Source organism: Lethenteron reissneri, chromosome 27, assembly GCF_015708825.2.
Source record: "Lethenteron reissneri isolate LAM-NWPU_2019-01 chromosome 27, ASM1570882v1, whole genome shotgun sequence".
NCBI lineage: Eukaryota > Metazoa > Chordata > Hyperoartia > Petromyzontiformes > Petromyzontidae > Lethenteron > Lethenteron reissneri.
This window is the reverse complement of record NC_083805.1, coordinates 6,485,501-6,500,961: the sequence shown is the minus strand read 5'-3', so window position 1 is coordinate 6,500,961 and position 15,461 is coordinate 6,485,501. Positions and strand designations below refer to the sequence as shown.

Sequence of the window (15,461 nt, the reverse complement as noted above, 5' to 3'; positions counted from 1 at the left end):
GGTGATTATAGTGCAAGCAAATCATGTTTATGATAATGGTGATGAACTTAGCGATGATTGTGATATAGTGGTGACAATGAAGTCGGAGGTGATAGTAATAGTGATACAAAAATATGACTAAACGCACTCAGAATGGGATGTTCACTTATCTATATGTACGGTTCGTATACATTGTCTTGGACATTGCCTTAAAGCAATGGTTGCCCATGCAAAATGGCTGTCAAAAATATCACAGAAAATTTGAGCTGCTGCATTGGTGGCACGGGTGTTCAAGCACGGATCAAACAATACATTTCGCCACATTCTGCCCAACACCTCTGGTCAGCTTGCCTCGCGGACATATCACATGTCAGGTGTCAACTCTGATTTAAGGTAGAAACGAGCCTCGGAAAAGCTGCGTAGTCTTCATCCCACAGGGTTGAATATGTGTCTTGCATTTAGTTAAATTACTTAGACTGCTGAGCATAAAGCAAACCGTTTAGTTGTGTTGTTGTTGTGGAACTCGTAAATACATCAACATGCAGGATACACTTGCCCACCTCCTTACACATTTGAATGTTTTGTATAGCATATACACATCATTATACTTACTGTATGTACAAGTACGAGCTCTAGTCAAAGAGTTTACGTAATTGCTTTATTACAATTAAAGACATAATGAGCTTCGTGTTGTCACTGACCTACGGTAATGCATGCTCCTCTCTCTGCAATTTTGTGTGTACACAGATTCAAGTAATTCAAGCAAGGCAATCGCACAAGCAGGATCTGTCTGTGCATTAAGCGCCTTGTCAGTTAGAATGTACAAGGAACAATGATGCAACATGAAATGTGTGTTAAATGGGGTAGTTGTCATCCAAACCCCTAAACCAAGTTAATTCACAGCTTACGCAGTGAACGTGCTTCACAAAACTCGCCGTGGAAGGAACTCATGTTGAAGACGAGGACATTAAAGCCAATGTGATGGGGCAAATAAAAGACATTTTAACTTCCAGGACGGCCTTCAGAACCTATACGATTGCTGGTCTAGAAGGAAACCATTTCTTGGGAGACCCATTTTAGAAACTCAGCCAAATTCCTATGGATGTAAGACTTTCCACAAAAGTTTGACCAGACCCTTTTTATATTGTATTGAAAAGTTTTCTTGTGCAGATGTTATGGTGGGCTAGGTGAACTGAGTATTTCGTATTTACATAAATATGGTATTTCCCCAAGAATTGTCAGTTCCCACACAACCTTCTAAAATGAACACAGGATAGCGCTTTCCTTCCTCCTGGCCTGTGCCAACGTGCAGATAATTGTACGTCAAAAAGATACAGGCATTCTTCATCGCACACCTCCCCCCTGAGATTGACAATATAAATAACTTGAGCTCTTGTGGACCATGCACTGCAGCATCCAATCTGGTGGGGCAAGGAACAGGTGCAGCCTTGCCTTTCGCCACTTTGGATGCTGAACCACATGGACAACTTTCCGTCTACACGAACACAACTGATTGTGTTTGTGTAGAGCTCCTTCAGATTCACAATCTGCGTTAATCCAATGTTTGTGAGGAACATCCAAAGAGCTTTGCGGTCGACAGAGTCAAAAGCAGCTTTGAGATATACATAGGCTACCCAGAACGGACACCGAAACTCCACTTATTTGTATGAGAGGTCAATGTGATGATGCAGTCTACGGTGGAACATCTGGGTGTCAAGCCACCCTGTTCCATGCAGCACACTTCTGAAAGTGTATTTTTGACTTGCTAGAAAAATTGAGGGAAATCACTTGAATTGCTGTTCAAATGCCAGGTCTGACAGTTTTTTTTTAAGTATCGGGGAGACTCGCAATTTCTTGCTCGGCAATCGTTTTAGTCTGATTCTGATGGTTGCGATAACTGGGCAATGATCTGTGTCGAACTCCAAGCTCGAGTAAACTCTGCAATTTATCATAGCTTGCCATCTGGAGTTAATCTCTAAAGTGCCAGAGACTGCATTGAAATCTCTGAGGTACATAATGAGGTCCGGTCGTTTTGTTAAGTTTCCAGACTGTTCCAAAGGCTGGTAGGAGTGGAATTTGATGTTGTCGGGTGCTTCGTTCATTGGTGCGTATGCCACGGCAATGGATAAATCGCCTAGGGTTGTGCCTGATTCTAGCCATCGACAGGGTGCCATTCTAATAGGGCTGACTTGGCTGTCGGTTCAAGGGCAATAGCCACCCCAGCAAGTAGAGGGGGAACCATCAGAAGGCCCCGACCACAGGATGGTGGTTTCCTCCAGTGGTTTCACCAGCGCCACACCAACGTACCTCCTGGAGGTCCATGATACGGATTTTCACCCTCTCAAGTTCTTTGACGTGTGTGTGTGTATTGCACCTGGTTGGCAGAGGGTTGTGATCTTCCAGGTGCCGATGCGAGATAGTTTGCGTAGTTTGAGGTTTTCGGTCATGTCCACCGTAGCACACTTGTCACAGCTGGCCGGTGAAAAAACCAGGCTGCGTGCTCCTTATTAACCCACGCGACGAGCGATGCGGTATGAATACGTACTTGGTAGTGTCACTCATGGGGAATTCTTGGCAGCTATATTCCCCTGGTCTCTTGCCAGGAGGCCAGGGTAGTTAGCTGGGAGACTTCATGTTGGGTTCTCTTGAGCCAACTACCCAGCTGCTCCTTTAACATCAGAGCAGAGGGAGCTGTTGCTGAGTGTCAGGACATGTCCACACGCCGGTGGGCCCAGCATACTGCACCTACGGGGACAGCATCTGCTCCTTGACCAGTTATATCACCGGACGTTCGCATGTACAGACTCGGTGATGATCAGGGGGGACTGCGAGGTGCCTGTACATACATTTGGCTGCGGGAGACTCGTGAGAAGCATCACGTCCCCCCCCCCCACTCTCTGTTGGAAAACATCTGAAAAAGTTACATGAATACATTGGCTGCTATGAAGATTATCCAGGTTCATTACTTGAGAATTAATTTAGAAAAAGATTTTAAAACGGCTCAAACTAAAATTAAGCGACAGAGAAGTAACGCGATGGCTTTAGAAACGGTCTCAGTTGGTGTCTAATGTGACGAGCTTGGGAGTGTTGTGTTTTTTGTTTAATTCTCTGCAGGTCGGCGTGAACTTCCAGGAGAAATTTAGGAGCCTATCTTCAATTAAGATGACTTGGGTAAACTGAATTGAAATGTTTTTTTCTTCCTGGCCTGTATAGGTATAATGCATGTGTATGGTTTTAAAGATACGCTGGTTTTAACCTGTGAAGCTTTACCAATATAGATTTTGTAGAAAAATGTATTTGCAATGAGTCTTGGTGTCCAGGAGGGCGTGGGTTCGATCCCAACCCCGACGTCTGCATGTGGTCGTGTGAACTTTTCTCCAGGTCCTCCGGTTTTTCTCTCCACATTTAGACACGTGCGTTTAGAGTATTTGGCTGCTATACATTTCCACATGATAAGCCACTTCGTTGAGCTATCATTTGTGGCCAGGTCGCTTCTGAAAAAGCGCCATCTGTGGGCCTTGCCTATTTTAGCTCGTGGTTTTATCTACAAAGTGGCTTCACAATGGACTCAAAGGCAATATATACCTCTGCCACTCTGGCAATATGATATAATTATGCAAATTGGTCCATAATTTCAATTTACACCAGCTTGTTTCATCTTGGACTGTGGATGTTTGGTCCTCATCTGTTTAAAGCTCTTCCAACATGTTTGTTTTATGATGGAGGTGTCGACCAGTTATCTCAGAGCAGCACTCTAGAGCTCCCTCTAGTGGAGGCCCGCCTGCCAGCAGTGGCATGAGCAGTAATGCCAGGACTGCATCTTTACGTTTTTACCTTAGATCTTTTTTTAAATGTCCATGTCAACTTTCTTCACCTGGGTTAAGATACAATACTATAACGTGTGATGTCTTAAGGGCTAGTACTTGATATTTTCAAATTGATATGTTTTTATGTTGCAAGGCAGCATTAATTATAAACGTGGTGACTTGTGTGATATTTTAAAATATCTTAAGATCTGTAATTTCCATACACATCAACTGATGCAATGGTTCACAGTGCCAGACAGAGCAAATGAGGTTATCAGTTGAAGCAAAATAAATTATCGCAACACCATATGTGCAAACATTCTCCTACATACAGTATATATTTTTTGCTCGTGAGGTTTGTGGGAAAAAATTAATATTGCCAATTTTTTGCATTGAATGTTGTACATTACATGCTGATTTTAATAAATATTAAATACCAATATGAATGGTCAACATTTTTTTGTCATTTTTATATTATTTGGTGAAAACTGAAAGCGTGTTTTCTGTGGCATTGCTTAAAACAGATTAAAGCATTTTTGTTTCTCCCTTCATCTGCAACGAATCAATACCTCTGAGGAATCCATGCCGATTCCACAAACACATGTCATTTTTCTTCAATATATTTCGTGATTATATACCCCGGAGTTTGCAATGTATACCAGTGTGAACTCACGGGAAATTTCACTGGAGGCATTTTATGAAACCGGCCAACTGGCCTCTGCAACAAGTATTAAACATTTCTGCAAAAATATTGTCACCAAGATTAGACTAAAGCTAAGACTCCTTGGAGTATGGGAATGCTTTCACTTTAAAGATCGCGAAGTACTAATTCAGACATTTAAAGAGTACATTTCATATATATTATTACGTGGCACTTGCTATGAAACAAACGTAATACACAAAGTAGGTACCCCGCTCCGTCCTATCGTCTCCACCATTAACTCACCCACCTACAAACTGGCCCGATTTCTTTCCGAGACCCTGCTCCCTTTCACGGGCAAGTCCACCTCAGCTGTACTTAACTCAGCTCACTTGGCTTCTCTAATCAAGGACATCTCACTGTCTCCAGATGATTTGCTTGTCAGTTTCGATGTAGTCTCTATGTTCACCAATGTACCTGTATCTGGCACCATTGCAATCATTGAAGACTTGATCCAACAAGGACTGAATTCAGATGTACCAACTTTGGTAAGGCACTGCCTTACCAACACATACTTCACCTGGAATGGTACATTCTACAAACAAAATGAGGGTACCCCAATGGGTTCTCCATTATCGCCAGTGATAGCGAATATTTTCATGGATAAATTTGAGACAGATGCCATCCAGACATCCACCCTACGTCCTTCCTTGTGGAAGAGATACGTGGATGACACGTTCGTCATCTGGCCACATGGCCTGCCAGCACTGAACCAATGTTTCAACCACATCAATTCCATACACCCGTCTATCAAATTCACAATGGAAGTGGAAAAGGACGGCAAGCTACCATTCCTGGATGTTTTGATCGAGAAGAGACCTGATGGCTCGTTGGGACATTGTCTACAGGAAAGCCACCCACACGGATGCCTATCTAAAGCCTGATTCCCACCACCATCCAGCCCAGAATTCCCTCATCAAAACACTACACCATAGGGCCCGTTGCATCTCCGACCAGCACCACCTAGCCAGTGAGTTGGAGCACGTACATCAAGCCCTCAGGATGAACAGATACTCTGACCAATCCGCAGATCTGAGACACGGTAGGACCAATCCCTCTACCATTGTCGATCATTGTTTTAACGCTGTGGGCTCACACGAAATAGATTTTTCCAAGACGGAGGTACTCTGTAAACCTACCGGCTACCTTCAGAGATTTGTTCATAAAGCCATGCAGATATATAAACACAGACACAACTTCAACCGAGGAAGGGGACAAACTGAGCAATCATTGGAAGGACGTTATTAACCAGGTAAAGTCTTAACTGACTGTGATGTTTTCATCCTACCTGCCGATGTCAGCTGTTATTTCCGACTCTGTCTCTCTCTCTATGCCTCTCTCTTAGATCTCTCATGCTCACATGTCCTTTGCATTGCACTCTCATGCCTTTGATTGCACTCTCATGCTCACATGTCCTTTGGATTGCACTCTCATACTAAGCCCTTTGGATTGCACCCATTATTCGCGATGGACACGTTCCCGAGATGTTCGTAATTAGCACATTTCGCAGGTGATATTGGCCTTTTGAATTGCCTTCATAAATACATTATAATAAACATCTAATCACTTTCTCTCTCGATACAGTCGTGTAGAGTTCCTGATGTGATTTGTGAAAAACGATGGAATGCTGTACAGTACTGTAATTAATATAAAAAAAACTGGGTTCATGCAATTTTCATGTGTACATTGCATTTATCTGCCTACTGCATTCAATTAATGTGGTTGTGCACACTATGAGGGAGTGGACTATTAAAAACTTGTGTGTACACTTTTATCATTGGTCACATCCCTTATGTACATTCGAAGTGCAAATTAATTTATATTCATTGAAGTACAACAGTGATAGCAGAATGGCCATATGAAAGATAATGTTTGCATGCAATATCTAATCTTTCTAGAAACCGCAGTGGGATCTAATTCCCAACATTTCCCCGTTTTTGCTCTATATGTAAATGGACGCCATACACGCCGCCACATTCACAATCAATCACAGCTCAATGATGCAATTAGGCAAGAAACAATATATCGCGTAGTCATTTGCAATCCACTGCTTGATGATGTATGCCTTCCAACACCACGTGTTTTTTTCCCACCATACTTTTCACCATGCGAGTCAACGTGAGTTGATGAAGAGGGGTTGCGAAGCAAGCAGTACCGGTTCAGATGTAACTCTCCACTGATGTTAGCCGTGGCTGGTAATTGAACTTGGGTATCTGGCCGGGGTTCACATCGCATTGTGCTAACCACTGTGCCACCGCTCCACCCGAAGAAGACAACAATGAACGATTCAACTACTGTAGCTTGCTCACCAAATAATAATTGCATTCATTAAACAAATGTTTTGTACATAATACTGTATAGAGCATCGAAATGTTACATTTCAAACACGTTTGGAATGAACCTTTTACGATACTTGATTCAATGACCATCAAAAGATTTAAGTAAATATAAGTGCGTGGCTATTATTGATCCGCATTTTCCCATGCACCACATGAAAGAACGCATCGCTCTGGAAGCTAAATCCAAAGCCTTGCCTTGTCAAGAAAGAAGAGTGGCAGAGTGCCACTGAGACATTTTCAGCTTTACAAGGCAGCAGTCGTGCATCGACGAACACCAAGCCACTTTCAGCACCGCTAACAATGCCAGAGCACCTCTTCCAGCTTCAGTGGGACGGCGGCACCGAACAATCCACCCAGAATGTGCACTATTGGCTAAACAGTCAACATTTGCTGGGTTTTATCAACGCGACAAAAGGGGATGCTTGCAGGACCAGACACAAGAAGCAATCAATACGCCATTTGGCTATCAGGACGTACGTTGTTGTTGGTTCTTAGTCCATCAAATGAACCCAGAATCTTCTTCTTGGTTATTTTGCTTGCGTTGTAGCCGAAACGTCGTGAGAATTATTTTATTATGTTTTATTTTTATTATTTTATTACTTCCCTTCTACGTGACTTTACCGAAAGAACCAAGAAGATGAATCCCTGCAGTCACGAAAGCTTTAAATCGAAACCCAGAATCTGTGGGAACTGGAGTGCATTTTACCTTTGTGATTCTACCACCGCGTTATAGAATTGTATATATACACAGACATGAGGAATACATGGTAGAAAATATATGCAGGTTAATGGCACAATTTAATCGGTTCAGAAAATTGGGTTTGGGCATCAAATGTCGCAAGATGTGATGACCAATGGCAAATAATAATAAAGGAGTGGCAGCCGAGGAGTGAAACACATCCAAGAGGCCGTATACTGCAGATATAGAGCAATAAAACCAGTTAATGTGCAGATGCCAAGTGGATCATTACATCACAGGACTGTAGTGGTGGCTTGGGGAGGCCTTTATCCAGCAGTGGATATATCATGGCTAATGATGTATACTATTAAGACATATTCTTAGGTTTTTTCGGTAAAGTCACGTAGGTAAAAAATTAAAATTAATTATTTTTACTTTTATTAATTTTATTTTTTTACCTACGTGACTTTACCGAAAAAACCTAAGAATATGAATCCTTGCAGTCACGAAAGCTTCAAATCTAGAACTATTAAGACATTTAAACCGTTTAACACGTAGGCTTTCGCGACCAATGTCATCCATGAGGTTTTTGGGTTAGATCGCTTAAATGTGTTTTTCGCGTGGTCACATCTACGCCTCTAAGGAACGAAACAGTAAGACTTCTTCACAAATCTGGCTGTCGCCTGATGAAGCTAGTGGTAATTACTGGCGAAACGTCGTACTCAGATTCTAAATGTTGTGGCTTGGCTCTCCAACACACCGGTGCTGTACTAGTGACGAATTGGCATGTTGTTTACGTGACAACCCTTATAGTTGGCTGTATCGGGTGGTGGCGGGTTTTAACACATTTATATATTTACGCGATCCAACCCAAAAACCTCTACTATGGATATTTAAACCGACTTTAATTTGCACATTGCAACACTCCTTTTTAAATATGCACGACTAAAAATGGAACCCAACTTTATTATAAGATTTTAAAAATGCATGCAAAAACATTTCGGAATATGAACGGCTTATTAATCTTTGCTATTTTAAATCTTAAACTGCATACTCTGGTTATTTCGGTAAAGTCACGTAGATAGATTATTTTGATGGATTCCTGCAGTCACGAAAGCTTCAAATCAAGACTTGAACTGCATGTCCATAACGTTCAAAGATAAACCATGTATATCTAAGATGACTGACAGTCTCATCCTCAATGACAAAAAGGAAATGTGCAGCCCTGAAGGTTTTTTGGCCGACGATTCCACGCGATACAGCCCGCTTGGAAGAAGCATGTCCCATACCTTACCCCATCACACAGGAGCGGCCGATCGACTCTGCTGCACACATTTACACTGCTGGGTGGACATGCATTAAGAAACCTTCCCAGTTTCAACTGCTACGCCAGTAGATTGAACCAGTGACCTCTGGATTCCAAGTGCAGCGTGATAACTATAAGACAACGGCGGCATCATCATGGGGACCTTCTTTGCCAGTACCAAAATATGATAATAGGTTTTTCCCCTTTTGCTTGTGGTCAGAATGCAAACAAAAAACACACTGATAATATGCATTGTCCTTGAAACTAATTGGTCCACACCACAGATAGCTTTCTTTTGAGCCTCGTCTCAAACGGTGTTATACCAGAGGACGCCTTTTTGGCGTCCTCTGGTCTAACACCGTTCGTCTCTGGTGTGGACCAATCAGTTTCAAGGACAATGCACATATTATCAAAGTACGATTTTTGATTGAATTCTGACCACAAGCATTGTGGTTAATGCAGACAAGATTCCTTGTAAAATGTTTCAGTTTGGTGTTTTAACGTTTTGTTGCCAGAAAAAAAACCTATAAACAGCGGCATCCTTTGATCCCGAGTGATCCTCAAAATAAAATCCCAATTTCTATTGTCATTCCACAAGGCAAAAGTTCACTTAATTTGACATTATCAAAGGCAATTGCTATACAAATCCCATTTTAAATATAGAAATGTCAAAAAGAAAGCTTTACATTTACTTATACGTTGCTTCCTGATTTTTTTACGTTATATTCTGTTACTATGTATTTGCATTTGAATTTATTAGTTCGAATATGTTGCAAACATTTTTAACTACGCACGCTGGGCGGAGTATGACCAGCCAGCAAAATCTTTTTTTCTAAATTTGGTAGACAACCATAAATGGACTTTTTTTTATGTAACTACCACTCGTATGGACAAATTTATAACAAAGCACGCCTCCAAGTGCCGAAACAAATTCTAGCAGAACCCGTTTTGAAAATGCATCGCTTTGTTCATCATTGGACGTATTCAATTTGTTTTCTAAAATTACTTTCTGGAAAATAAGTGTGTATTTTATTCTCTGGTGTCAGCGCCCGTGTTGTTGATTAGATTCTCTTAACGCAATTCCTCACAGCAGAAGCTTTAGTCTGCACGCAAGCCAAATGCGTTTAATCAATTACACGAGTGTTGTTCCGTGAGCAACCGTTGGACATGCGCGATGGAGGATTTGATCATTTGAACTTAACACCGTAGACTCGCTTCAACCAGAATGTTGTACCTGCAACTGAAAAATTGTTCTAGAAAACCACGGAGCTTGGTTTGCTCAAGGGTTTTAAACGTTTGATTTTATTGTTCAATAGCAATTACCACGATTGAAGGTTACGATCGATTCATGCAATTGTTTAAAAAGTGTAGGATAAATATTAATTCAGGCAATGTAATTAAAATGTTTTTTTTATCTAAACTGTGATGCCACAGTCCGTGGTGGGTGCTCGAGCGACAGTTCATACAGGCGTAACATTAATTGAACAATTTAGATGTTTTGCGTTTCGGTATTTACACAAAGTTGGTAATTTTACAGCCTCCTGACTGAAGGTGAAATTATTCAAAACACTCCACCCCCCACTGCCCTTACCTATAGTGCAAATAACTTGTTGGGCCATTCAAAGCTCTCACACATCCTTGGGATGAAATCAGCCAGTCTCCAAAAGGGGGTGTTCTACAGAAAGGTGGATGCTGCCAGATCCCATACAAAACGTGCCGCAGGGGGGAGGGGGATGCAGGAAATCCGCGGACTCCATTCCCGAACTTTATGCATCTGGGTTTAAAGCAGGAGACGAAAGTGGGTTCGCCACCCCACCAAGGAAGTATGTATTTGTACATGGGCGGGAGGGGGGTGTAAATAACTTACAAAACATAAATCCTGGGAGCGTGGGGGGTAAGGTCGGGGTACTCCAACATTTATTAACGGGACACCCTCAATATAACAGCTTCGCGGTTCAATCACTATCTCAATCCAAAATTTCTTCGCAAAACCACAATCAAGGGCAATGTGTTACACACCTCTTGAGGACAAGGCAATAAGCATGGTGCTTACATCCGCAACTCAAAATAATAGTGAGTCGTGCATATTATCCATGTTTTTTTTTGTTAGAACGCGTAAATATACGTTTTTTAACCCACTACCCCACGATCTAACCCAAAAACCTGGGACCCATATGGAAACGGTCAGTTCTCCAGTATTAATTCTACAAATGACTGCCTTAAAATGCATGATTTCACGTACATTTATTTGTGCAATTGGACGTAATCGTGCGTTACTTGCATTGGGAATATCTTTACGGGAATGAGAACATGTTTTGTGTGCTTGTATCGATGAACGCGTGCTAGCGGGGGGGGGATATTTGAATGCAATTGTGCATGCGTCTGTCCTTGCGATAGTGCACGTGTCCGTGCGCGTGAGAAGTGTGGGCCCTGAGTAATGACAGACTTAAGGCTGGTCCCAATCACACACCCCCCACCCCACCAAAGTTTTCTCCTAACTTAGGCAGTTTGTTTTATTGCTCCCCTCGGTAAATCAGTTAGGCCAAGTGTTAGCTTACACAATTTTGTCAATTGCACAAATCGTTTTGTACTAAAACCACAGGGTTATATTATGCTACCTTCAGTCGGATGTAACACCCCTTTTCTGCACACGCCTCTGCCTCTTTGTAACCTTGCCAGAGGATTAAGCAGTAATGAATAGAAAACGGTATATTCTACTTTGAGCGAAGGAATTTTGATTAAGTTTTGCCAGTGTTTGGTTTGCTGCACTAAACGTGTTGGTACATCAGTATTTTCTCTTCATTGCTTCACAATGCCAAGTATGTGCTGCCTTGGTCCTGCTCTTTTTTTACTCACCGTCATGCGTTTATTTATGTAAGTTTTGCAATAAAGGAGAATACAATCTTCAAAATAAAAGACAAACATGCCAGTGCCGAGTTTCAATAAATGCACACCATTGTGGCCAACTTCTTACAGTGGAAAGTTGCCAAACGAAACTCGACAAAGTCGTCAGACCTTTCACTACAAAATAACTAAGTAATGTAGTAAACTGAACATCATCAAGAAGAGTAATTGGATGCAACGTCGCTTTTAATTACCCCAAATCGTGACCTCTAAACAGCAAGTATACTTAATCGTTTAGTGCAGGGGGGAATTATTCCACGCATAAGTTAAGAAATGAAATGTGTAACATGCTGACATCGGTTGAATAATCAGCAGAGCTATCGTCGTCTTTTTCTGCAACCTCCACCTGTTCCTCTCGCTAGCCTGAAACACAGATAATAAACAAACAGTTGGTTAACCATTACAGCTTTATATTCTTGCTTCTTTCGGTAAAGTCACGTAGAAGGGAAAGTTTTAAATCCAAATTCATTACAGCTATGTTATGTTGTGATGGCTACATCTTATAACAAGACGAGGCAACCTCTGCCAGAAGGGGCACGTGTGATTTTGTGTTTAATTCTCTGCAAACAGCAGCTAATCCTACAAGGAATAATTCTAACATTCTATTTGTATTACACCAGGCACCATCACCGACACACAGGTACAACATTCCACTAATAACAGTGAAATATCAATTCACACACTTTTAATGGCAAAACGTTAAATGAAGGTAAAACATTTTGAGACTCATTACTTGCCGGGTTTATTCCACAAAGTGGAAATAAGCACTCATTAAAAGTAGAAGAAATCCAGCAAGTCATGCGTTACCTTGTGCAGTTTGTGAAGCTAAAGTGGTGTTCTTTACAATGACAACACAGCTCCACAACTTTCAAAAAGCAAATACTTTTCCCTGCTAATCAGCTACTAGAAATTATAATTGTTTATTATTCACTGTAAATTACTACTGTACTGACAACTTTTAAACACGAATACAGGGTTGTCCATGAAGTCCCTATCTATTTTAAATGGTATATCTTTCATTTCAGGACCCTATTAATATGAAATGTACACGAACGCGTAATAGGGGTAAAACATTTCCGGAGTAGCTTAATGAACGTATTCCAAATTTCTGGATTGGATGCAGCGGCAACTGGCCCTGGGACAGCTCCATCTCCGGATTCAACCCCTTCGGATTTTCGTTGCATGGAACTTTATCCAGTCGGAGGTGTATCAAACAGATCGGCAAGATCTGATGAGAGTGGCACAGTTACAAAAATAATAACGTGACAGATGCTGCAAATTGTATTCCGCAATGCAGCTGACAAATTATCCGTGCAGAGATATTGATGGTGCTCGTGTAGAATCCAATGCTTAAGTGTTATTAATAAATATACCTCTGATCATATTATTGCATAATTTACCCTAAACGGCTTTGATTTCAATAAAATAGGGACTTTATGACACCCCTGTAAAGCAATTAAAATGTCCACTATACAAGACATGAATCTGCAAAAATGCATACCCCTCCAGCAAAGGGAAATGCAAACTGCCAATCAGGTGCAATAACACAAGTGGTCATACTAAAGCCATGACACAGTTTGAACATCAAAAGAAAATGGGCTTACCTTCGCTAGAAAAGTCTGACAAATCTAAGTTCGAATCACTGTCTCTTAAAGTCGCATATGCCTCGGCATCTTTAGACTCTGCAGTCCGATTCTTTTCAGGCTCAATCTTTGTATATTCTTCAATTGAAAATTCCTCTTTACTCGCACTATCTTCTTCAAGATTACTATCTTCCGTCTCCTGTAAAAAATATATGATTGTATCAGTCGATTTATCAAATGTGTATAAAGTTATAAAACGGTGCTTAGGATAATACCATAACTCTAATGATGGTATTTATTTCTCAAAAAAAGTCTTAGATTCAGACAGTTCTGTACGAGGCTGTTTGGTCTGGTACATTTTAAAAAAGCATTATATACAGACCCACACCATACCATAAGCAACAGGGAATGATCCCCTGCATAGCATGATAGACTGCTGGGACAAAAATGCCCTTGACTCGCACCTATTAATATTGGTACAGTGCAAGAGAGGGTGGTGTGGCCAGCACGACACCCAACAGTCTTTGTTTCCAAGTACTTGTATTCAGGGAGATTACATGGAATGGATGCACCTTGGATGCTGTACCCGAATGATTTAAGTAAAAAATGTTCACATTAGGTTGATATTAAATTGAGAACCTATCACAGTGCTTTCATTAAGAACATGTTCTTCAAGAGAGCAATCAAACCTGAGCAATTGAATTACTTCTGGATTCATTTACCCTTCGAATAGAACCCATTTTTAAATCGTACGATAATGGAGCAAGTGTGAGTTTGTCTGTTATTCTGTCCGGATTTTTTTAAGCATATTTTTTGAAGCGCAAAAATGTTAAACATTTTTATTCAATAAAATGTTGATTTTATGTATTTTTTTGTCAGAAAAAAAGTTTTTTCAAATTTAGAAAAAAAATACAGGTGGTCTGCAGTTCACGACACACATTTACATTTATACAATGCCTTTATGCATGGATTTAGGACACAAAAACTTAATTTACAAATGCATATTCTGGTATGACTCCAAACACATTTGAACAGTGATGGGTCTTCCTGTGCAATGTAGTAAGTCAGTGAGTTTTGTTTTAAATCTCAAAAGGATCAGGTCACTTTAGCAGAGGAAGACGACAAAGGTCACTGCCAACTGGGCTGAGACAACTAACGGTCTACAGCTGAATACCGTTGTAATAATGAGCAGCTTTCAACATACGAATCCAGGATCTCAATGTCAGCTCAAAATTTGGACGTTGTAGCCCACTCGGCCACAAAATCTCACTTTAATTTAATAAATTAAAATTGACAATATTCCCCACTTACCTACTTTAATAAATGTAATTACATATTAAATTAGGTACTCATGCTGAACATATTTACTGAGATTAACTTGATTTGAAGCCTTCGTGACTGCAGGAATCCATACTCTTTGGTTATTTCGGTAAAGTCACGTAGGTAGAAAAATAATAGATCACGACGTTTCGATCGCAACACAAGCAATCGTCATCAGGTGACACCAACACAGCAGGAGAACTGCTGACTTGTTTACTGGAATATAATACTATTACAGAGGAATATTTAATTATAAATTAGTCTGCATATAACCTTTAAATATGGCATATATGCACAATAACTACCAGCATAAAAATGACAATTCAACACCTTTATGCTTACTAAACTATTATATTATCGGAGAGTTAGACAAGAAGACACTAGCTGAAGTTATTTACAGGAACAAAATATATTCTTGGTTCTTTCGGTAAAGTCACGTAGATAGAAAACTAAATTAAAAGAATAAAATAAAATTGAAACAAAAAATAAAAAATAATGGGTTTTAAAAATATTTTTTCTCTTCTCTCCGCCTGATGAAGACCGCTTGTGTTGCGTTCGCAACGTCGTGTTTTTTTTGCTTTTATTAATTTCAATTCATTATTTTTTAATGAAATTTTATTTTATTTTAATTTTCTATCTACGTGACTTTACCGAAAGAACCAAGAATATGAATTCCTGCAGTCAGGAAAGTTAAGTCAGGAACAAAATATATTTTATGGAAATTAAATTGTAGAAGGCATACATATAAATTAGGAAAATATTAACCATCTAAAATTTTCTGAAAAAGATGTCATGACCAGTTCGAATGTAACAGGAAAACATGTAAGACCTTAACAAAGTTTGCC

The 15,461-nt window shown here is 40.4% G+C and overlaps 1 protein-coding gene across 2 annotated transcripts in view; it reads left to right on the top strand.

Annotated features, from left to right (window-relative positions):
* The window catches only part of STK36 (serine/threonine kinase 36), a 33,392-nt gene extending 29,159 nt beyond the window's left edge, over window positions 1–4,233 (top strand). For both annotated transcript variants that reach the window (XM_061561269.1, XM_061561268.1), the window contains exon 31: window positions 727–4,233. The gene's annotated coding sequence lies outside the window, so the exon portion shown is untranslated. The remainder of the gene's footprint in view (window positions 1–726) is intronic.
* The last annotated feature ends 11,228 nt before the right edge of the window (window positions 4,234–15,461 follow it).